General features: G+C 36.2%; 1 protein-coding gene across 1 annotated transcript in view; it reads left to right on the top strand.

The window, feature by feature from the left end:
* The first annotated feature begins 5,512 nt into the window (after window positions 1-5,512).
* The window catches only part of LOC122789262 (RING finger protein 122-like), a 317,323-nt gene continuing 302,044 nt past the window's right edge, over window positions 5,513-20,791 (top strand). Inside the window, exon 1 of the mRNA XM_044056559.1 lies at window positions 5,513-5,838. The gene's annotated coding sequence lies outside the window, so the exon portion shown is untranslated. The remainder of the gene's footprint in view (window positions 5,839-20,791) is intronic.

The following is a 20,791-nucleotide window of genomic DNA, read 5'->3' on the forward strand; positions in this document are numbered from 1 at the left end:
AGAATTCTGTTCCCATTTTACTTCACTACCATAGATCTATTTAGCACTAGCAGTACTTAGCTACTGGATAATGCCATTTACGAACCATCACGAATAATCCACGCATCATCATCATCATGTCATGGCAGAGGGGTTTGTGTGTCTCAGTAAGTCTTACAGTTATGTTGTCTGGACCCTCATGGTCCTGGTATGGCTTATCTTGGCAAACAGTATAAAATGAAGGACCTGACAAAAAGTGATCCAAAAATGAAACATCCCCTTCAGAGTTCAGCTTAAATCTATCATGAGGACTTGGGGACTTACTTCCTGGAGCCAAGGTTAGGGGTGCTGGCAACCATTGTGGTCTTGATAGCTAGGTTGACAACATGTCCTAACTGGTCTCAGCCAAAAGTGGTTAAACAGAGTCATCCTGTCAGTTCCACGTGTACAAGGTGAAGGGAAAAGGCTTGATACATTGATAGCAAAGAGACATGTATGAGAAGGACTGATTTAGGTAACCTATCTAGCAAATAAAATTTAGTATACTAAAAATAAATGACTCCACTTGCCATTTTCCCATATTAGTAAGTGATTAAATGGGCACATTTATAGACATATATTCCCAGTCAGCTGTCACATGATAGTTGTTTAAGACCCACAGTTGTAGCAAAACAATATGGCTGTGAATTAGCCTACCACTTACTTATTATTTTCACTTCAAGATTTCTTGCAATATCAGAATGAGAATTAAAAGTTGGGAATATCTGATGGACAAAGCTTTACTGCTGTGCTTTTAGCAATATTCTGCTCCATGTTTGTGTAATTAAATTCTTACCAGCCCTAGGGACACCCATAAGTGGAAATTTAGTGTCTCTTGTTTTACATAGAAATGTTCTCATTATGTCGAATCACCTGTCAACAGACCAGCTTCTGACGTATAGCACTTCATATGTTTTTTAAGACAAATTCTGTTATGTAGTAATATACAGACTACATTAGTGATCATGTGGAGTGCAGGCATACTATCTATATCCACAGCAAAACAGCACAAATGTGCAGCGAATAAAACTGCACAGTGTGCTTTTACGTGGTTCAGACAGGGTGGTCTTGTTGCTGTTATCTTGGAATCCTACTCTCCTTAGCATGTCTTCTGTATAACAAGCTACAGTGATATATAGGTTTTCCCTGGTGTGAAGCTCTTTATCCAACTAGGTCTTCCAAAGTTTATAGGTCAATTGGACCTGCTTAGTAACACATACTGGACAATTCCTGTCTGTTCACAGTCTCTAATTTTTGCTATTGTCCTCCACTCAAACGATAAAAGTGCCAAGCAACTGATGAGAACCTGCCATTTGATTGGAGTCATCCTTTAAAAAGGAGAATGATCCCAGCTATGATCTCTCCCATTTAGTCATGAGTCAAGTCTGTATGTTAGTCAACAGATGAATTTCAGTCAAGTGCCTTAAAAGCTGGGGCCGTATTATCTGGAATGATAAGGACTAGTGCTATGGTCTCTAATTCGGGTAGTCTTAGCCAGCTTTCTGAAATGCATCACCAGCTCCAAATGTCTCAGATGGACTAAATAAAGTTATCATGTTATGATTCTACTAGGTTCTGCTTGAAATTACTCGGACATTATTGCAAGTATAACTGCTAAATTGGTGCATATTCTTTATATATATATATATATATATACACACATACACATACACACACACACACACACACACACACACACACACACACACACACACACACACACACACACGCATATATATATATATATATATATATATATATATATATATATATATATATATATATATATAGGGAACTCTCCCTTTGGTCAAACTTTCAGAATACTGAATGCATGTAATGCCTCCTCCACATATCGAAGAGTTATATGATCTCAGCGTGATGGCATTACTTAGTGAGAGATCCCTTTCCCTGTTGCTGTGCAAATATGGAGTTGGTATATATAAATTTCAGAAGATGTGGGAGGCACAGCCCCCCAGGAGGTGCAAAAGAGCTCGTCCCCTTTCAAAACTGTTGTTTATTTTTTTTTTGATGTTGTGCTGTTTGATCATTACAGATTTTACAGATTAAGGAAATGTGATTTGATGTTGTGCTTTTCGTCAAAAGGGAAGACACACACACACACACACACACACACACACACACACACACACATATCTAATATATATATTTATTTATTTTATATATATATATATATATATATATATATATATATATATATATATATATACACACACACACACACATATATATATATATATATATATATAGAGAGAGAGAGAGAGAGAGAGAGGGAGAGCAGACCTCTGTAAACTGTACCTATTTTGGAGGAACACACCTATTTTCAACCCTGATTTTACCCATGCACATGTTGTACTTATTTTTTGAGATATGTGCCTATTTTCAAGTATAACTACCCCTTCACATAATTTTCTGAATCCCCCCTCAATCCATGTGACTTTTGACAATGTCTAGTATTCAGAAAGCCACAATGACATGGCCAATATACTAGTGACATTAATAGTTTAAACCACCAACTAACTACCCTGCAGTAATCACAAAAGCATTTTGGTTGTTGTTGTCTTTCGGCTTTTCCTGGTTAGGGCTCACCACAGCGGAACTCCGGTCCGCTAATGAGCGTTAGTAGATTTTGACAAATGCCGAGGTGCCAGCTCGACGTTCAATCTTCAACGAAGGCACAAAAGCATTTTGGTAACAGGGCTAAATCTATTGTTTGCGCTACGTTTCCAGAGATCCAATCACAAAAGTAGTTAAGTAAAACAAGTCAAATTACTTTCATGATCAGAATGCTGGGAACATAACAGCAAAAGGAACAGCACAACCCAGATCTCAGAAAAGTAATCTAACAATATTTACTTGGGGGCTCTAACCCATGCCTGCTAATGTGGAGGCTTTGTTTCCACATCCAGTTTCTTATACATCAATTTAACAGTTGCACAACCTTTACTACATTGCAATACCATATGTATTGCACTGTAGCTGACTATAGTAAAGATGGTAACTACAAAGTGACGTAAAAAGCACACTTCACTCCAAGATCGGTAAAATGCATATGTAACCAAGCAAAGTGCAACCACAGACTACATACACAAACACTCACACTTATTAGTGATTGTGCTAATTTTCGTCCATTGTTTGTGTATATACTGCCCAGACGTGTGCACTGAATTGCCTCTTACAACCATTTAATTTCTAGTTTCCAGACTATAGTACAGTTTGCTTTGGTATAAGGTACCAATGAAAAGGTCTCAGGTAGATTTTTTTTAAATACATCTCTCTCAGGTAGATTTTTTTTTTTATTTGCTTCCATGCAGAAAGAATATCAGTTCTTCCATGGCAACCCAAACAGCAATGCAAATTCTGACAGGGAAAAAATGTAGCATTATACACAGTTGCAGTTTTCCATTTTTTTTATATTTACTCCCTATAAGTCATACACGCAGTTGCATTATAGCATAGCTAGAAGGTACTGACATTTTCTTTGCCTTTCATTACATCAAATTATGTGCTGATGAAAACAAAACAGCAACCATTGCTGCATCTTACTGCAGAGTAGGAGAACAGCCTTCTAGGTGTTTTTCCTCCTCTGCCAGCAATAATCATTTAATAGCTCATTGCTGCTCCTTAAATTGGAAAGGCCAGTTTAGCAAGCCAGCTTAAAAGACTTGAGGGTAAAATTAGAGTAGAATCTTTGAAGGATTTCAAGATATACTGGTACCTGGCAATCCTACCATTGATGCATTAAAAAATGCTGTGTGCACTAATGTTGGGGTTATGACGGACCTCCAATACCAATAAACATACTCACCTCTACCCTGCAATATTATAAAGGATCATGAGGCCGGGTGATCCTCTGATTGTACTAAACTAAACCATAAACACATATCTAATGTTCCATCGTCATAGTACCTACATATAATGGAAATTAGCATATATCCTTAAAAGAAGCTCTCAATAACCACCTCCACCACCATTCCAGTCAGCCTCAACAGGACTTTGCCATCAATGATATGATCATGGCATTTTTCCTTGTTAATATTCCTGAGGTTTCATGCACATAGTTTATCAAGATCTCTAAAAGGCAATTAAACAAAGTATATTTACCTTATTTCAGAAGCAAAGGTAACATCATTTTTCTTTCCCAAAGTGCATGCTTAGATAGTAAAATCATGTATAAATAGAATGCAGACAGTGTTCTGCCATTCTCACAGTTATTGGGTTTATTGCTGACAACCATTGAAAGAGAGCCTTATCTCCTTGTGTAGTCTATCACACAAAAGCAAACAATCAGGTGGATTGTTTCCTGGCATAACATGTGCACCTTCCGGAGCATAGCACTACACATCTGGGGACACAAGGACAGACATGATTATTTCATCATGAAATGGCACTTGTAGTGCCTCAATGACAGAACAACACCAGAATATATATATATATATATATATATATATATATATATATATATATATATATATATATATATATATATATATATTCAATTACAATTATTTTTTTCTTATTTCTTTATTTAGAAATACTGAAGAAAATCCATTATGTTAGTGCAGTAAGTATGCTATTTTAGGCTACTCTTTATAATTACATAACTTCCCTTACTGGGAAAAGGGGTTGCTTAGGAACTGGCTATCCCTCAAGACACCCATCTATAACAGACAGCTTTAGTATGATGGTATAATGCATATAATGTGTTTTCTTTATTTTCTCTGAAAGCAGAAAGTCACCAAAGGAAAAAAAAAGCTGCACAAAATTCATTCTCATTCATATGTAGCTGTTTAAGTTCCTTTGTTAAAAAAATAGCCATTTCATGATTTCATTAGCAACATGTAGACTATTCTGGCAATCCTGAAGATAGATGGTTGTAAAGTATGCAATTTGACAACGTGCTCTTTTTAACACGTTTGTTTTAACAAGCAAATGGAAATGCATATCTTTTCCAGACAGCATTCAGACGAAATACCAATTATGGCTAGAAATAATGAAGTAGAGGCTTGTCTACCTGTATTTATGGCACTATTATAGCTGTTACTACAGCAACAGAATGTCATTCAGATAACATAAATTACAGAAATATACAATGGTACCAAAAGCAAAGCCCCTAAAGAACTTGGCACTTAGGGATCTGGATTGTGTTTACAAAATGATGCACGTACCGAAAAACGGAAAGCATATAGCTAGCTAGTACATGGAAGCAATAGCATATAAATGTAAACACAATATTTTATTATTGACTGCATTGGCATAACAGAAATGGAAAATGAAATTGCTCTGTTATAATTAATTAAGCAGCCAGTACCAGATTTGTCTCAACCCTTATGCGTTCCTGTAATTATGCTGCTCATTTTAGATGTCTATGTGATAGTCTCTGCATTCTGCCAGCATCATAAGCACATGGTACCAGATTGCTTTCCCAACTGGTTCAGTCGCTGTCAATCAGGCAGACCTCACAGCTGAGCTGCATGAGTCACATGGGCTAGGGTCTGTTTACAAACTAGTGGGAGCTATCACACAATCACAGAAGAATGTAGAATATAGAATACACGCACAAAAATGAAATCTCTCAGAAGGCATTCTTTATCACTGACTAGCTGATGTGGCAACAGAAATAATAAAAGCTGAACTATAACCTTATTTCTGCTGTTCTCTGGATGCATTTTCTGAATTTAGTTGCTGGAACGGGAAAAGATTTTTATGAACCTGGGAAGGTTGTCTGCCCTTTCATTATAAGGAAGCTTGCAGATAAAGTGCAAAATATAAAAGAGAAAATAACCACTTATTTTCTGCGAGGTGAGCTCCAGTATGTGCATGAACATACCTGCTTGTCTGCTGTTGTGTTTCTGTCTGCCTTTGGGTGTGCATTGTCTGTTTGTTTACATGTGGTTATATGTGTCTTAGTTTAGTTCTATTTTTGTGACTTAAAGGTCTGTCTAAGCAGATGCTTGACTGCATCTGTTATTTAATATGATAATTTGATGTTCATAAAAAGTATTATATGAAGAATTAAAAAACACTGTTGCTGAAAGGTTAGCTTTTTTTCTCTCATAGCTAGTGACCCAACCCATTAGCATCAATGCATCTTACACCCATCTGGGTGTTATACTAGTAGGCCAGAGCAGAACAGGAAATGACTGTCATTGCCTTGCTGAAGAAAACATCAGATGTAACTAAATTTCAGTATATTTAGTGTGATTTTTTTTCAGGTAAAAGTCTTAACAAACTATAAAACAGATAAGTGGTCACTAAAGAGCAGATATAATCAGCAAAATTATAATGAAATCATCATGGTTTTGAATTCATATTATTCAGTATATGAAATGAAATCTATGTACATTTTTTTTAAATAGTTTAGACCAGTGACTACATGGCCTTCAAATACTGCTGGAGTGGTTAATCTTTTGCTGAGTGTGGACAACTTGAACTTGGGAATGTGCACATTTTATTGCTGATATGTTAATTGTGAAGATCTAATGGGTTTAGTTCAAGCAGATGCTTTGCTGATGTAATGTCTGTTCCCCAGAGCTTTCTGAAAGGTCAGGCCCCAGTGCTGGGAGGCTTTAAAGGGGGTTTCAAGTATTAATCACAGCAGGGGGAACTTGGCAAAAATCATTTGAGTTCTGCACACTGTTCTGAGCTGGTAATTATACACACACACACACACACACACACACACACACAAACACACACTTATTATGACAGGATTATTATTACTGTGATTTATTCGCGACAAATTGTTACGCTTCTAGAAAAATACCTATTGTAAATTATATATTCCTGTTTTCATATAACTCCAAATAAATCAACACATCTCAGCCCTCTCAAATGCATAATTACAAATTTCACTTGACAGCAAACTCTTCTTCAGCTCTGAATATATATTGTATAACACCATAGGCATATATAGTGGATTCATTCACGAGACTTGACAGCTTTTAATGTAAATATAGTTATATAGCACATTAATAAACATAACCAGTAATGAAGAGCTGGTAAATCCTGAAGGCCTAGTCTACACATCGAAGGGTATGTTATGCATATGGCTGTTAATGAACAGGCTTACAAGTACCATAAACAGCAGATATGTAAAGGTATACATGCACTCTCTGCTTAACAGTATGAAATGATCGATTGGACTGGGGCAGACTTAGAAATAATGCATCATTGCTGAAGATTTTTTCACAGTACCTTTGCTTTTGTTGCATAAGAAAATGTTTTACTTATCTGAATATTATTTGAATATTTGTGCTTTTAATTTATACAGAAAGCATTCACCTTTTTCTCAAAAGAGCTGTAGGTTTTTAAGCAATTATTCGTTCAGTGGGCGTTCTGAAAAAAAATATCCCCATCTCTTCTGTTTCTGTGTACATATAATACAACTATAGTCTTTTCAATTCTCTCCTTAGGGAAAAAAATCTATAGCTATTCCAACATTACATTATGAATCTCGCTTCCTCTTCATATTTATAGACTCCCTGAGTTTAGATTATGTCATGTCAAATTTCTTGGACATCTTTTCATTAGTGCACCATATGGATGCTTCAGGGATTTTTTTTTCCTGTATTCTCATTGGCCAAAACCTGTAGTCTCAGTTTCTGAATTATTTACTCCAAAAGTACTTCAGGGTTTCACTTCCACATGACTGCTCTACAGTACTGCCCTCCCTATCATACTGTTTCAAGTGACATTTACTACTCTTTTGTTTCCCCTACCAGCCCAGTCATCTGTCCTTGTTAATATTTCATATACTGCCTCTTCTTTCTTTGTTTCATAACCTGCTACCACTCATATCATACACTTATATCTTCACATTTCATTATACCTGTTTATAATTTATTTCTAAAACAGATTTCATGATTGTACTGGGATTATTTATAGATGATATGCATGCCACTACTGATAAGTAAATAAAGTTTTATTTCTTGGGGTTGACACAGTAGTGCAACAAGTAGTGTTGCTTCCTCACAGTTTTTGGTTCTCCGTGTTTTGCTCCTGCCTGGGATGCCTTCTCTGTAGTGTCTGCATTTTCTTCCTATATCTATATTTATTAGGGTATCTAGTTTTCTCTCACATGCCAAACATATGTCTACATATGGATTGGAGGTTGTGTAAATTGCCCATTGGTTTGCTGCAGTGTGTGTGTATTTTCATATGTGAGTGTGTGTGTGTGTGTGTGTGTGTGTGTGTGTGTGTGTGTGTGTGTGTGTGTGTGTGTGTGTGTGTGTGTGTGTGTGTCTGTGTGTGTGTGATTGTGCGTAGGAACCCAGTGATGAGCTACAATGACATTCAACAGATTCTCTGACTCATGCTTGCTAGGAAAGGCTGTGGATCCCCCATGACCCTGAATTGGATAATACAGGTAATACAAAAATAATTAATTAATTAATTAATTAATTTTTGTAATAATTGCTAGTGTTTCTTATAGTTATGGGTATGGTTTAATAATTAGTACATAAAATATAGTTTAGTTCATAGGTACTTAGTAAGGAACTGATCTGTGAGGATCTGAAGAAGCCTAGCCTTACATTCCTAAGGAATTTTCATAGGCCTTATATTTTATGTATGAATGACCCAGAGGCAGACAGAGCAAATATATGTTGAGACATTTTTTTGCTGCCTCTTTCCATAAGGGTGCTAAGCTGGGGGGTGAATTTACCATTTCCCATATAGTCATCCAAATCTCATTTAACTAGAGTAACAGTACTGTGCTTTATATGGAATGGAAGACAGTTCCACAGGAAAAGTATTCGCCGTGATACATATCTGTCCCTCCAACGTGTCCTATCTGTGATGCAAAACAGATTGGCATTCCTTGACTGGGTGTTTACGCTACCATTAGACTTGCAAACTTGAAAATGTGTAATAGATTTGACAGGATATGTTTTTCTGAGACTCAATGCACAAGGCAGAGGTCACCTTTTAGTAGCCTGTATTATACTGAGAACAGGGACATAGTTTTCAGATGGTCTGCATAGTATTTATGATTTAAACCCTTGATTTGTTTAATGAGAAAACATTGTGGTAATTCCAAATGTGCCAAGTGTTTGGACAGACATATACTGAAAGGAGTATTATATTTAAAAAAATTGGTTTAATGGGAGCGAAGTAGAGTGGAATGATTACATCCCTTGGACTTGTATGTCATATCTTTAGATATAAGCTATGCAATGAACAAAGACTTTAATTCAATAGTGGATATGTGGTGATCAAAGGACATTTCATTGTAGACATAAGTTCCCCCTTCCATGACTATAGGATCAATTTTCAGGAGTGTAGTGTCAATAGGATAATTACAAGGGGATCCATGCTTGCCAAAAAATATTGTTATTCATTGCTTGATATTTAGTTTTAGTCCATGGCTGTGACATCAGCTACAGATATTGGTGTTCTATGGGGAGTTTATGATGGCACCAAGTGCACAGTCACCTGCAAACCTAGTCAGCCATAAACCCTTAACATCTGGCCTCCAAGAAGTAAATGCAAATGAGGAATGGCCCAAGGACTGAACCTTGGGGTACCCCACTAGTGACAGGTCTTTTGGCGGAGGTAGAGCCTCCCACATTAACTCCTTGGGCTTGATTTGTGAGCCAGTTTGCTATTCAACAAGTTATATTTAAATGGGAGAGTTAATCTATTATGGTTGAATGTGGGATGGTACTAAATGCCTGTGCAAGGTCTAGATATGCTGTCTGTACTGATTTGCCCTCATCCACTGCAGCAATAACCTTCATGAAGAAGTCAAGTAGGCTAAGTAGGTAGGATCTCCAAGTAACCATATGAAATTTCAAAATGTGGAGACTGAATGGCTGAAAGATGCCATTTCTCATAATATTTTGTTTTCTCCAAGATATGGCAATCTCGGAGTTGGTATATATAAGTTTGTGAGGTGTGTGGGGGGGTTGCACCCTGCAAAAAGAAGTTGTAAGGAGAAGAGAGATTTTCAAGATTCACTCTTCTGTGGTTTTCATTCTTTTTTTTCCGTATTTTTGACAGTCTGCATTTTGAGTGCTAATATTTCAACAGGGAGCTGGATCTCCCCGTAATGAATAAAAACTATCTTGGGTTAAGAGTTTGTAGATTGCCTATGTCCTTATTTATAACTTCCATAATGATACTTTCCATAGCCTTAAAGATAAGGATCATCAGGCTTATGGATTTATAATTACCGGTGACAGTTAATGCTCCATCTTATTGCAAGGGGATGACTGTTGCTGCCCTCCATTCATCCATCCATGAAGCCTGTTTGGAGGCAGATATTGAATAGTAGGTTTGACAAGTCCTGTTTCAGGCCATGCAACAGGCAATCTGGTATGTTATTCAGCCCTATTTGAGTAGTGTTTTTGGCAATGAATAGTGCTTTTAGAACTTGTTCTTAAAAAATTTGACGAGGGGGGGGCAGATTCAGGTATGTAATCTGGGAACACAGTAGTGGAATAAACAGAAGTAAGCTTCAGGAACTCACAGCACTCAACGAGTATACCAAAATAGGTTTAATGCAACAGAAATGAAACTTGGAAACACTAAAAACTGTAAAATGAAGCGCTTTTCGTCTGGTAAGTTTTCCAGACTTCCTTAGATACATTCCCTTACATTTCTCACTCGTATATAAACAACTCTAATAGATCACATGACAACATGAATTACATTTAAATTAGCTCTTAAAATAAATTTCCTATTAAAAACCTTAAATTACATTTATTTACACTCCGACTTTATGTATATAAAATTATACCATTTCAGGTTACGCATACTACTTATATACATATATACATGTAATCATTTATTAAAGGGTGTTAATTCAAAAAAGTAATTCATTAAATTTAAAATTAAAGTTATAGTTACCCCTTCCCCACCTCCTATTGGAAGGGGGACATTCTAACAGTTAAAACCAATGCTTGGAAGCTATTTGTTTATAGTTAAATTCATTAAATTTAATTTAATTTAATTTCCAGGCCTGAAGTTATGAAAGATCACCTTAGTAAACTTTTAAGCTTCAAAATACATGCTATAGAGTATATTTCATTCAGGCCTGGGGGACTGCAAGAATTTAACCTAAGTTGCCATTTTAATTCATTGTTTTCCAGCAACAACTTATTGGGTCCACTTCTAGTGGTACTTTCACTTCCTTGTGGTGTTACTTGTGTGATCACTTTAAACTTGAAGGCATGGTGAGGATGTTCTTCGCAATGCCTAGCTAATGTGTTGTCCAACTTATGCTTATTGATAACATATATGTGTTCATAAATCCTGTCCCGTAATCTACGGTCAGTTTTTCCAACATAAAATGCCTGACAGCACTGGCACTGCGCCAAATAGACCACGGATTTTGAATTACAGTTACATTTTTCTTCCAGAACATAGTTCTTATTTCTAATTGAGAATCTTTTACCAATCTCAATATACTTACAGTAACTCCACATATCATATCTATACAGCCCTGCATTTCCTTTTATAATTCTCAGTGGGGTTTCCATTATATTTTTGATGTTTTTACCCTTTCTAAAAGTTATTACTTGGTGATCTCCTACGCTTTGTAAAGTGTCCTTATCTGGGGTAAACAAATGCCAACATTTTTTTTTAATTTTTTGTATTTCCTCAGCTTCAAGCTTAAATGTTAATACAAAAGTGAGGGAGAAAGAATTGTTTCTGCCTTGATTTAACCCAACTTCACCCAGGTCTATTGGTAGGTGTTGTGCTACATCTACTACCTCATTTGGAACCACCGTCAGGGTCTGCTTACTCAAAATAGGTTTATAAACCACATTGTCTTGTTTGAGTTGGACTTCTGAGATAATATTGACCAGTAAATTTGTTGGATACCCTCTATGGAAGAACATTTCTTTTAGGTTTTCACACTCCACTTTAAAATCTGCATCTCTAGAAATCATCCTTGCTGCTCGCACGGCCTGCCCCTTAACCGCTGACTTTTTTTGGTGGAAGGGGTGCGAGCAAGTGAAATGCAGAAATGAGTTAGAATAGGTGCTTTTTCTAAAAAGCTTTGCTATATATCTGTATTCCTTAACATCTTTGTGAAGTTCGACATCCAGGTAGGTAATTCTTTCCTCCTGGTAATCATTAGTACATTTTAGGAAATTAGTAGTGCCATTAAAATAATCAACCATATTTTTTGCTACTCTATGGTCTCCCTTAATGATCAGGAAAATGTTGTCCAGGAACTTAGTGTAGAATATAATATTTTCCATGTGTATATTGTTCAACACATAGTTCTCTCCCAAAAAGCCATCACCAGGTTAGTGAAACTTTCTCCGCATGGCAACCCCTATTTTTTGTAAATACAAGTTGTCATCGAATGAGACAAAATTGTTTTTAAGGACAATTCCCAATAGTTCCTCTATTAATCTTTGTTCGTTCTCAGGGGCCTCTTTTAACCTTAACAATTCGATCACCCATTCTATGCCTAAGTCATGATGAATGGATGAATATAAATTACATACATCCACCGTTAAAAAATTACATTCCCTATTATATTCTAATGAATTAATCTGTTCAAGGAATGTCCATGAGTCTTTACATATTTGCTGTTCTTTACTCACATAGTTCTTAAGTATTGAATCTATCACCTTGGCACATGGGTATGTGATCGACTGTCTAGCATCTACTAATGCTCTCATTGGTGGAGCCATGATGCCTTTGTATATTTTTGGGACTCCAAATAGAGCAGGTAACCTAGGTGATGGCATTGATAAGTAATGGTTTACTTGTATGTCTGTTAAGCCATCAATGAACTAGTCATTGATGTACATTCTTATCCTATTGTAAGCCATATTTAGTTCATTCAAACTCACTTCCTCATATGTGTCTTTTTCTAAAAGACACTTCATTTTCTCTGCGTAGTGCTTAATATCCATTACCACCAGTCCATCCCCCTTATCGGGTTTCATAATGTGGACTGGAAGGCTCCTGAACTGTGAAAGTAACAATCTTTCTTTGGTAGACATATTACCCTTGTTTGTTATACTAGCCCTGTTATTAGATAGATTTCTAAATTCGAACTGACACATATGTTCAGACATGTTAATTAAAGGATGAATTGGTGGGTTACAAGTACTCGTAGTTCTCAATTCTTGGTTACAATACAAAGTATTCCCCAGTAACACAGCCAAATTAAGTTTTTTTATGTATAATTTAAAGTCTATCAGTAGTTCTGCTAGGTCACCCTTGTTTGAAGATACGAAAGTTAATCCTTTCGCAAACAATTCAACTAACTTTTCTTCAATATGGTATTCTGTAAAGTTATAAACTTTAAAGTCACCTTTTACGTTGGTAATGATCTGGCAAGGGGGGATTCTATAGTCAAGTACCACCAACATACCCAGCACCTTTTCAGACATTACTTCTTCCTGTTGCTCTGAGTGTTGTAATTCCTCGTTGGATTCACCGTGTTCATGCTCCATTTCCTCCCCTTCTTGCCCTGGTAGTTTTTTTGCTGCTGATATTGATCATTAGGTTGATTTTGCTGTTCCCGAAAGTTTTCTTTACTTTGGGCGCCATTCCTCTCAGTGTTAGTGTTCATGAAACTTTCAAATCTACTGTCGCTTTGACCTGGCGTTGGTGATATATCATTGTCCTGTCCAGTCACCGAGTAGTTGTTACTGGGCACAGTTAACTGCTTGTTGCTGCCAGTCGTGTTTCAAGATTGTGAGGGGGGGTGGTCTAGGGTAAGCTGTGCCCTCCACATAGACTTTCATATCCCTCTGCAATTTCCTGATTTTAGTTTCCTTCAGTCTATCCAACTGTTGTGTGATACTGGTGAATATCTGATTGTAATTGAACTGGTAACAATCGAAAACATTGTCAGTCTTAATTTCTTGGTCTAACTCCATAGCCTCATTGGCTAACCTATTGATTTGATTTTGATAATGTTTACACATCAGTCTCAATAAATCCAGGCCCTGATTGTTAAAAAGATCAATTAACTCTTTATGAAAGTCAGAACCCGGTTCCAGACTGGTGGGGTATTAGCAAAACCTTAGTTCCTTTTTTACTATATTTTCCTTGATGCAAACATCAAAATAATTCAATTCAAGTTGTAGTTTTTTTTAATTTTCAAGAGTTTGACATCAAATATTTTTAATTTCATACTGATGTTATTACTACTCCTAGCCGAAACTCCAGGAAGTACATTCCTATGCTGTCTACCTATATTCGGTTGTTCACTAAGCCAGCTGGTGATGTCCTGGGTTCCCATAAGCCCCGAAGGAGTCTGTCTCCATGATGGAGGATCTGCCGGTCTCTGGTTATTGTGAATATTCCCCATGTTGCTTGTGCCTGCAACAGTTACTTGTTGGTCGCCTTCCAAAAATTGGTTCAAAACCATGTTTGTTGAATTATTTGTATTAACACCGCTCATTCCGTTCGTAAGGCAGTCAGAGTCTTGCCTAGAGGGCTGAGAGAGCTGCTCGACTCTGGCAGACAAATTCTCTAAGCGTTTGTTCATGAGCTCAATAAGTTGCACTAGGCTTCCCCTTTCCATATCGTGGGGGAGATACCACAGCGTTAGTTGAGTTAGTTGAGTTTTCTGTTGCCATAAAACCGAGTAATCATGAAAAACAAGACTGACACAACTTGATTAAACAGAAGTAGGCTTCAGGAACTCCCAGCACTCAATGAGTATACCAAAATAGGTTTAATGCAACAGAAATGAAACTCGGAAACACTAAAAACTGTAAAATGAAGCGCTTTTCATCTGGTAAGTTTTCCAGACTTCCTCAGATACATTCCCTTACATTTCTCACTCGTATATAAACAACTCTAATAAATCACATGACAACATAAATTACATTTAAATTAACTCTTAAAATAAATTTCCTATTAAAAACCTTAAATTACATTTATTTACACTCCGACTTTATGTATATAAAATTATACCATTTCAGGTTACGCATACTACTTATATGCATCTATACATGTAATCATTTATTAAAGGGTGTTAATTCAAAAAAGTAATTCATTAAATTTAAAATTAAAGTTATAGTTACCCCTTCCCCACCTCCTATTGGAAGTGGGACATTCTAACAGTTAAAACCAATGCTTGGAAGCTATTTGTTTATAGTTAAATTCATTAAATTTAATTAAATTTAATTTAATTTAATTTCCAGGCCTGAAGTTAGAAAAGATCACCTTAGTAAGCTTTTAAGCTTCAAAATACATGCTATAGAGTATATAGAGCATAAGTTGGACAACACATTAGCTAGACGTTGCGAAGAACATCCTCATCATTCCTTCAAGTTTAAAGTGATCACACAAGTAACTGGAAGTACCACTAGAGGTGGACCCAATAAGTTGTTGCTGGAAAAAACTGAATTAAAATGGCAACTTAGTTTAAATTCGTGCAGTCACCCAGGCCTGAATGAAATATACTCTATAGCATGTATTTTGAAGCTTAAAAGCTTACTAAGGTGATCTTTCATAACTTCTGTCCTGGAAATGAAATGAAATTAAATTTAATGAATTTAACTATAAACAAATAGCTTCCAAGTATTGGTTTTAACTGTTAGAATGTCCCCCTTCCAATAGGAGGTGGGGAAGGGGTAACTATAACTTTAATTTTAAATTTAATGAATTACATTTTTGAATTAACACTCTTTAATGAATGATTACATGTATATATGTATATAAGTAGTATGTGTAAACTGAAATGGTATAATTTTATATACATAAAGTCTGAGTGTAAATAAATGTAATCTAAGGTTTTTAATAGGAAATTTATTTTAAGAGCTAATTTAAATGTAATTTATATTGTCATGTGATCTATTAGAGTTGTTTATATACAAGTGAGAAATGTAAGGGAATGTATCTGAGGAAGTCTGGAAACCTTACCAGATGAAAAGCACTTCATTTTACAGTTTTTAGTGTTTCCGAGTTTAATTTCTGTTGCAATAAACCTATTTTTTGTATACTCATTGACTGCTGTGAGTTACTGAAGCCTACTTCTGTTTATTCAAGTTGTGTCAGTCTTGTTTTTCGTGATAACACAGTAGTGGAGACAGGGTAAAGTATGAGCTAAATTTTTCAACTAGTGGACTGGCTATGTCCTCTTGATGTGAGTATTTGACATAATTTAATATTAGCTCTGTGCATGTTGTGCTTTGTTTCTGAGGTATCTAGCATAGTTAAAGAAGGCTTAATGATTATCCTTCATGTGTGTTGCTATTTTTAACTTCATATTTGGCTTTGAGTGATTTGATCCAGAGTTTGATGTTAAAGTGATTTTGCCAATGCTCCAAAACTTACCTTAGCACCACAGCATATAGTACATTAAAGTGCCAAACCATGCTTTCCCCCATCCTGGAACATTTGTGCCATCTCCTTCATATGTAAAAATAATTTTTAAATATGCAGTCTCCTTGCACTGAGGAAAATCAGGGAAGTTTACCCTCAGTGACAATAGCATAGGTTAACGTCTGTTGTACCCCTACACTTTAATGGATGCACTACTATACATGCGTCAAAGGGCCTCATTCGAGTCTATGGACATACCATACATTAACTTATAGTAATGTCACAAATGGAGAAACTTAATTTTTTGGGGCCATGGTTTAATAAAACGTTTAGGAAGCCGCGAGATGCATAGAATCATTGACAAATCACTTTAAGTTTAGCAACAGCATTTTTAGCATCCTGAAAGTTACATGTATTTTTGCGTACAATTATTTTTTTCCTTTATTATGGAACCTCTTTATCTTTTGGTTTCACCATAGAGATATATTCTTACATTTGGAGGGGGACAGATGCATCTGTGTGGTTGCTTATATTTGCATGGTATCTGGCTGTAAAGGATTCTGCATAAACAGTGGGGGTCATTAGATCAGATGGAGATTTTGAATTTAGTCAAGTCAAAACTGAATTTAGCAGATTATCCTTTGTATAATATCTGAATACCACAGCACCAGGAGAATGCTTATGGCTTCAGTCTTATTAAGAGTATGACTGATTTCTGGTTTAATTTGACCAAGGAGAAAGTGGCAATTGATGAGGAGCAAAGATTTGCCATATTGGTAAGAACCAAGTCCAGGATTATACCAACTCTTGCTGGGCTGCAGACTAACTGATCCAGATGGATTTCTATTAATGAAGTCCATACATTTCTGGGCATACATGTTTGTGGTTGGTTAAATCTCCCAGCAAATGGAGGGGTAGTTGAAAGTCTTCTAGGGGAATGGTGTTTGACTTAATGCATGGGGATTCCATTCTAGTTAGGTAGAAGGTATAGACTAAGTGGGGACACAGAGGGGTCCTATAGTTAGCTATGATATGATAAGGGGCTTTTATTAATAATAAGTTGGACATGGAGAATAATAAGTTGGACATGGAGAAGTTCCAGGTTCTTATCTTGTTTAGGGAGTCTGATTTTTTTTTTTTAAGAATATGGAGACACTGCCACCTTTAATGTCTTTATCTAGTGTGATGGGCCTGAGTATCTCCTATGCATTAAAGCCCTGCATTGATAGTGTGCTTTCATTGGTCTTGAACCAAGTACCTATGACAATGTATATATCAATGTTTCCAGGGTAAGGAACGCTTCTAGGGAGTACAGGCTCCTAGTGTTGAACAACAGTACCTTTATATTATCCATATTCTGTTTTGTAATGTTAGAAGCTTAACAAGATTAGCATTGCCTAAAAATGCACTTTGGGGAAGGACAAAGATTTAGCCAATATACAAAACCTTTGGGGAACAGGTACAGGCCATGTCTATCTAAGCAGTCAGGGCTGTCTAACCCCTTATAATGACAACAAAACCTAGGCCAGTTGTCAAAGTCCATACTGTTTTGTTCATATTACAGCATCATTCTTGATGATAGTAGAATTCTGCTCAAGGCTAGGTGCATACCTGCTCAAACACGTATTCTAAGATCTCCATCATATCTCTCTTCATATAGTACAGGGAGGTATGTTTCAAATCATTTACCCTCATGTGCACGAGTGTGTCATATGTTTACTTCTGTTGCAGAGATTTGAATGTATTTGAGAAGTGGCATATCCTGGTACTTGATAGGCAACTGATCATAACCCTCTACTTGTACAGCCTGGTGATTGGTGCATTGGTATGCATCACTATGGAGTCACCTATGACTATGATATTGGACCGTGTATGGGGTTTCCCTTATGGGCTTTTGATTTATAGCAATGAGATTCATTCATGGTGAGTGCTGCATGTGTTGTGTGCTTTTGAGGTTGCTGAGCATATTTGTTTCTTAGGTTAAATTTAGGAGACCTTTGTGGTTTAAGAAGTTTACTTTTAAGTGCCTCAGTATATGTAGGTCTATGTGATCTGTCTGAGCTGTATGTGACTGGTTTAGTGTGGCACTGTATGATACTGACAACCTGCTTCTTGTTTGTGACAGTATTATATAACTACTCCTCTCATACACTGTGTCACTTTAAGTGGTAGGTGGTTGTCAGTAAACATGAGACAACTGCTACATTGTCTCTGAATGCCCATTTCATCCAAGGTGGCTACAGATACAGTTGGAAAGTGCAAATCTATTGTTACAGATACATATTAAGGGGGAATAGCACCTATGAGGCTTGGAATTGATTTACTGAATTGCTTTCTGTCTAAAAGAACAATCTGAGTTTAGAAAGAGGAAAATGCCTCTTACCACAAACCAGAGCTGCTTTGGGCAACTACTGAGGGGAGCATTTTGGCTAATAGTTAAGGTATTGATTTTGTGGTCTACTAGTAGGTATGGGAAATTTGGTATGAGTATCAACCCAAGTAGGTAATAAATAATTTGCCTGGACAGGCTATGAGATCAGCTTCAGATGTGCACTGTACCACAGCTAAACTCTGTGGTTTCTACTGCTATAACTGTGAGGTGGGGTACACTAAAGTTCCAAAGAGAGAATTTGAAGATGAAATTTCCTGTATCTGTCGAATACAGTGTGTGCAGCGCTGAGTGGAGTGCCACCCTCCACTGTTAAGCTGATAAACTAAAGTGAAAGATCCAATAAGAAAGCAACTAGATCTCCAGTCAGTAATGTATACAACTCATAAAAAGCAGCAAATGAATCCCTGCCGCTGAATAATCACTACTGCTCTCAGCAAGTTTTCACTCTAACTAGAAAACCAACTTTAACTCTACTTAAAGTACAAGGTAAATGCAAGAATGTAAAAAGAGTGAAAGTTGCTGGGGAAATGGTTTTACTGGCAATATGGAGATGCTGAATTACTGATGTATATGCTTTATTTTACAGTTAAATTTAAATTCTAGCATGCTACATATCTCAGGAAAAGGCTTTACCTCTTCGCCTTTTGGGTTTTTCTACTCTGCAGCAGTATCAAGCACATTCTGCTTATGTGAATTGTTTTGTTTAATCCAAATACAATTATTTATTTTATTCACTGTATTTCTCAGTTTATACACCCACATGTTAATTCATTATGCTGTTATATCATGTAACATACTCCAGACAGGTATACCTTTGTTATATTGTATTTGTTGTCTACCTTTGGCTCATGTCATTGCTGAAAAGGGACCCCAAACCATTACCTGGTTAACACATAAATAATAACCTAATGGTGCAACTAGAATGCAGTCGGTGAGATTGCTGCAAAGCTGGAGCACTCAGAAGAAACATTATAGACTGGAGGATCTGCGGGGGGGGGGGGTTGCTTAAGTATACAACAAGGTGCTGCTCTATTAGATGTGGCTGTGTAACTCCTACAGATATGTATACTAATTTGCTGTATGCTAAACAAATGCAAGACAATACAACAAAAATTTCACAGGATCTTTCAGAGAAATAGATTTTTTAAATATTATTTTCATTTGTTTACTAAACAAAATAGATTTGAAGGTACAGCTTTCAGTTTCAAATACATAATATATAATAACCAACAATATGTATTCAGGACTAAAACTACGGTGTAATTAATGTCATCTAAATGAGAAAAATAACGACACTATAAAGAAAGAATGGCAGGTAATGAGGGGGAGGGGCTGGAAGGGTGAAGAGAATAGCCCGTGAAGATGCTAGAGAAAATGGCGTACAATAAACATATATACAGCAAAGGCAGAGTTTGAAACAAGTGGTGTGTGGTTTCTATATGGCGATAAAAAGTTTTATAAATGCACTGAAGAGTACAAGAATATTCATCCAGTAATTACATTATTGGAAGCAGGTGGAAATTGTTACAAGGAAGCCAGGGAGCAGGTTAAACTACTGAATACTTTTTTACATCTGTTTTCACAAAGGAATAACAAGGCAGAATATCACCCTGAGAAGGGGAGAAATGTAACAAAAGAGCAAAACGAACTCTGCAACGTTGAATTAAATTCTTTAATAAGAAAAAAGTAAAACTTTCAGATAGAATCCTTCATCAGTGCATAAAACTCCTTTCAAAATTGCATTTAAGTATGAAAACACATAATCACATGATATCATACAGCCAATAAAAATATGCAATTAATAATATAATTATTCAATTACATAACATAAAAATAATCTCATCTCAAACAAATTTGTTTACCTTTAAGAACTGGTTTCAAAGTAAGCATTTTGTTAATACCTGTTAATCGGTCCATTTGTAAATGCAAAATCCAGTCATATTCCTTAAATTCCAACCTGTTATTTAAATCCCAACCCCTAATATTTTTAGCAAGTGTCTCCATTACTCTAAATGTAAAGTAATGCTTATTACCATTATCTTTTTGATGTTTAACCAAAGAATTATTTATAATGCCCCTTCTCATCTCTGATTTGTGTTCGTTATTCGTTCT

Source organism: Protopterus annectens, chromosome 14.part0 (assembly GCF_019279795.1).
Source record: "Protopterus annectens isolate FY-2018-M chromosome 14.part0, PAN1.0, whole genome shotgun sequence".
NCBI lineage: Eukaryota > Metazoa > Chordata > Ceratodontiformes > Protopteridae > Protopterus > Protopterus annectens.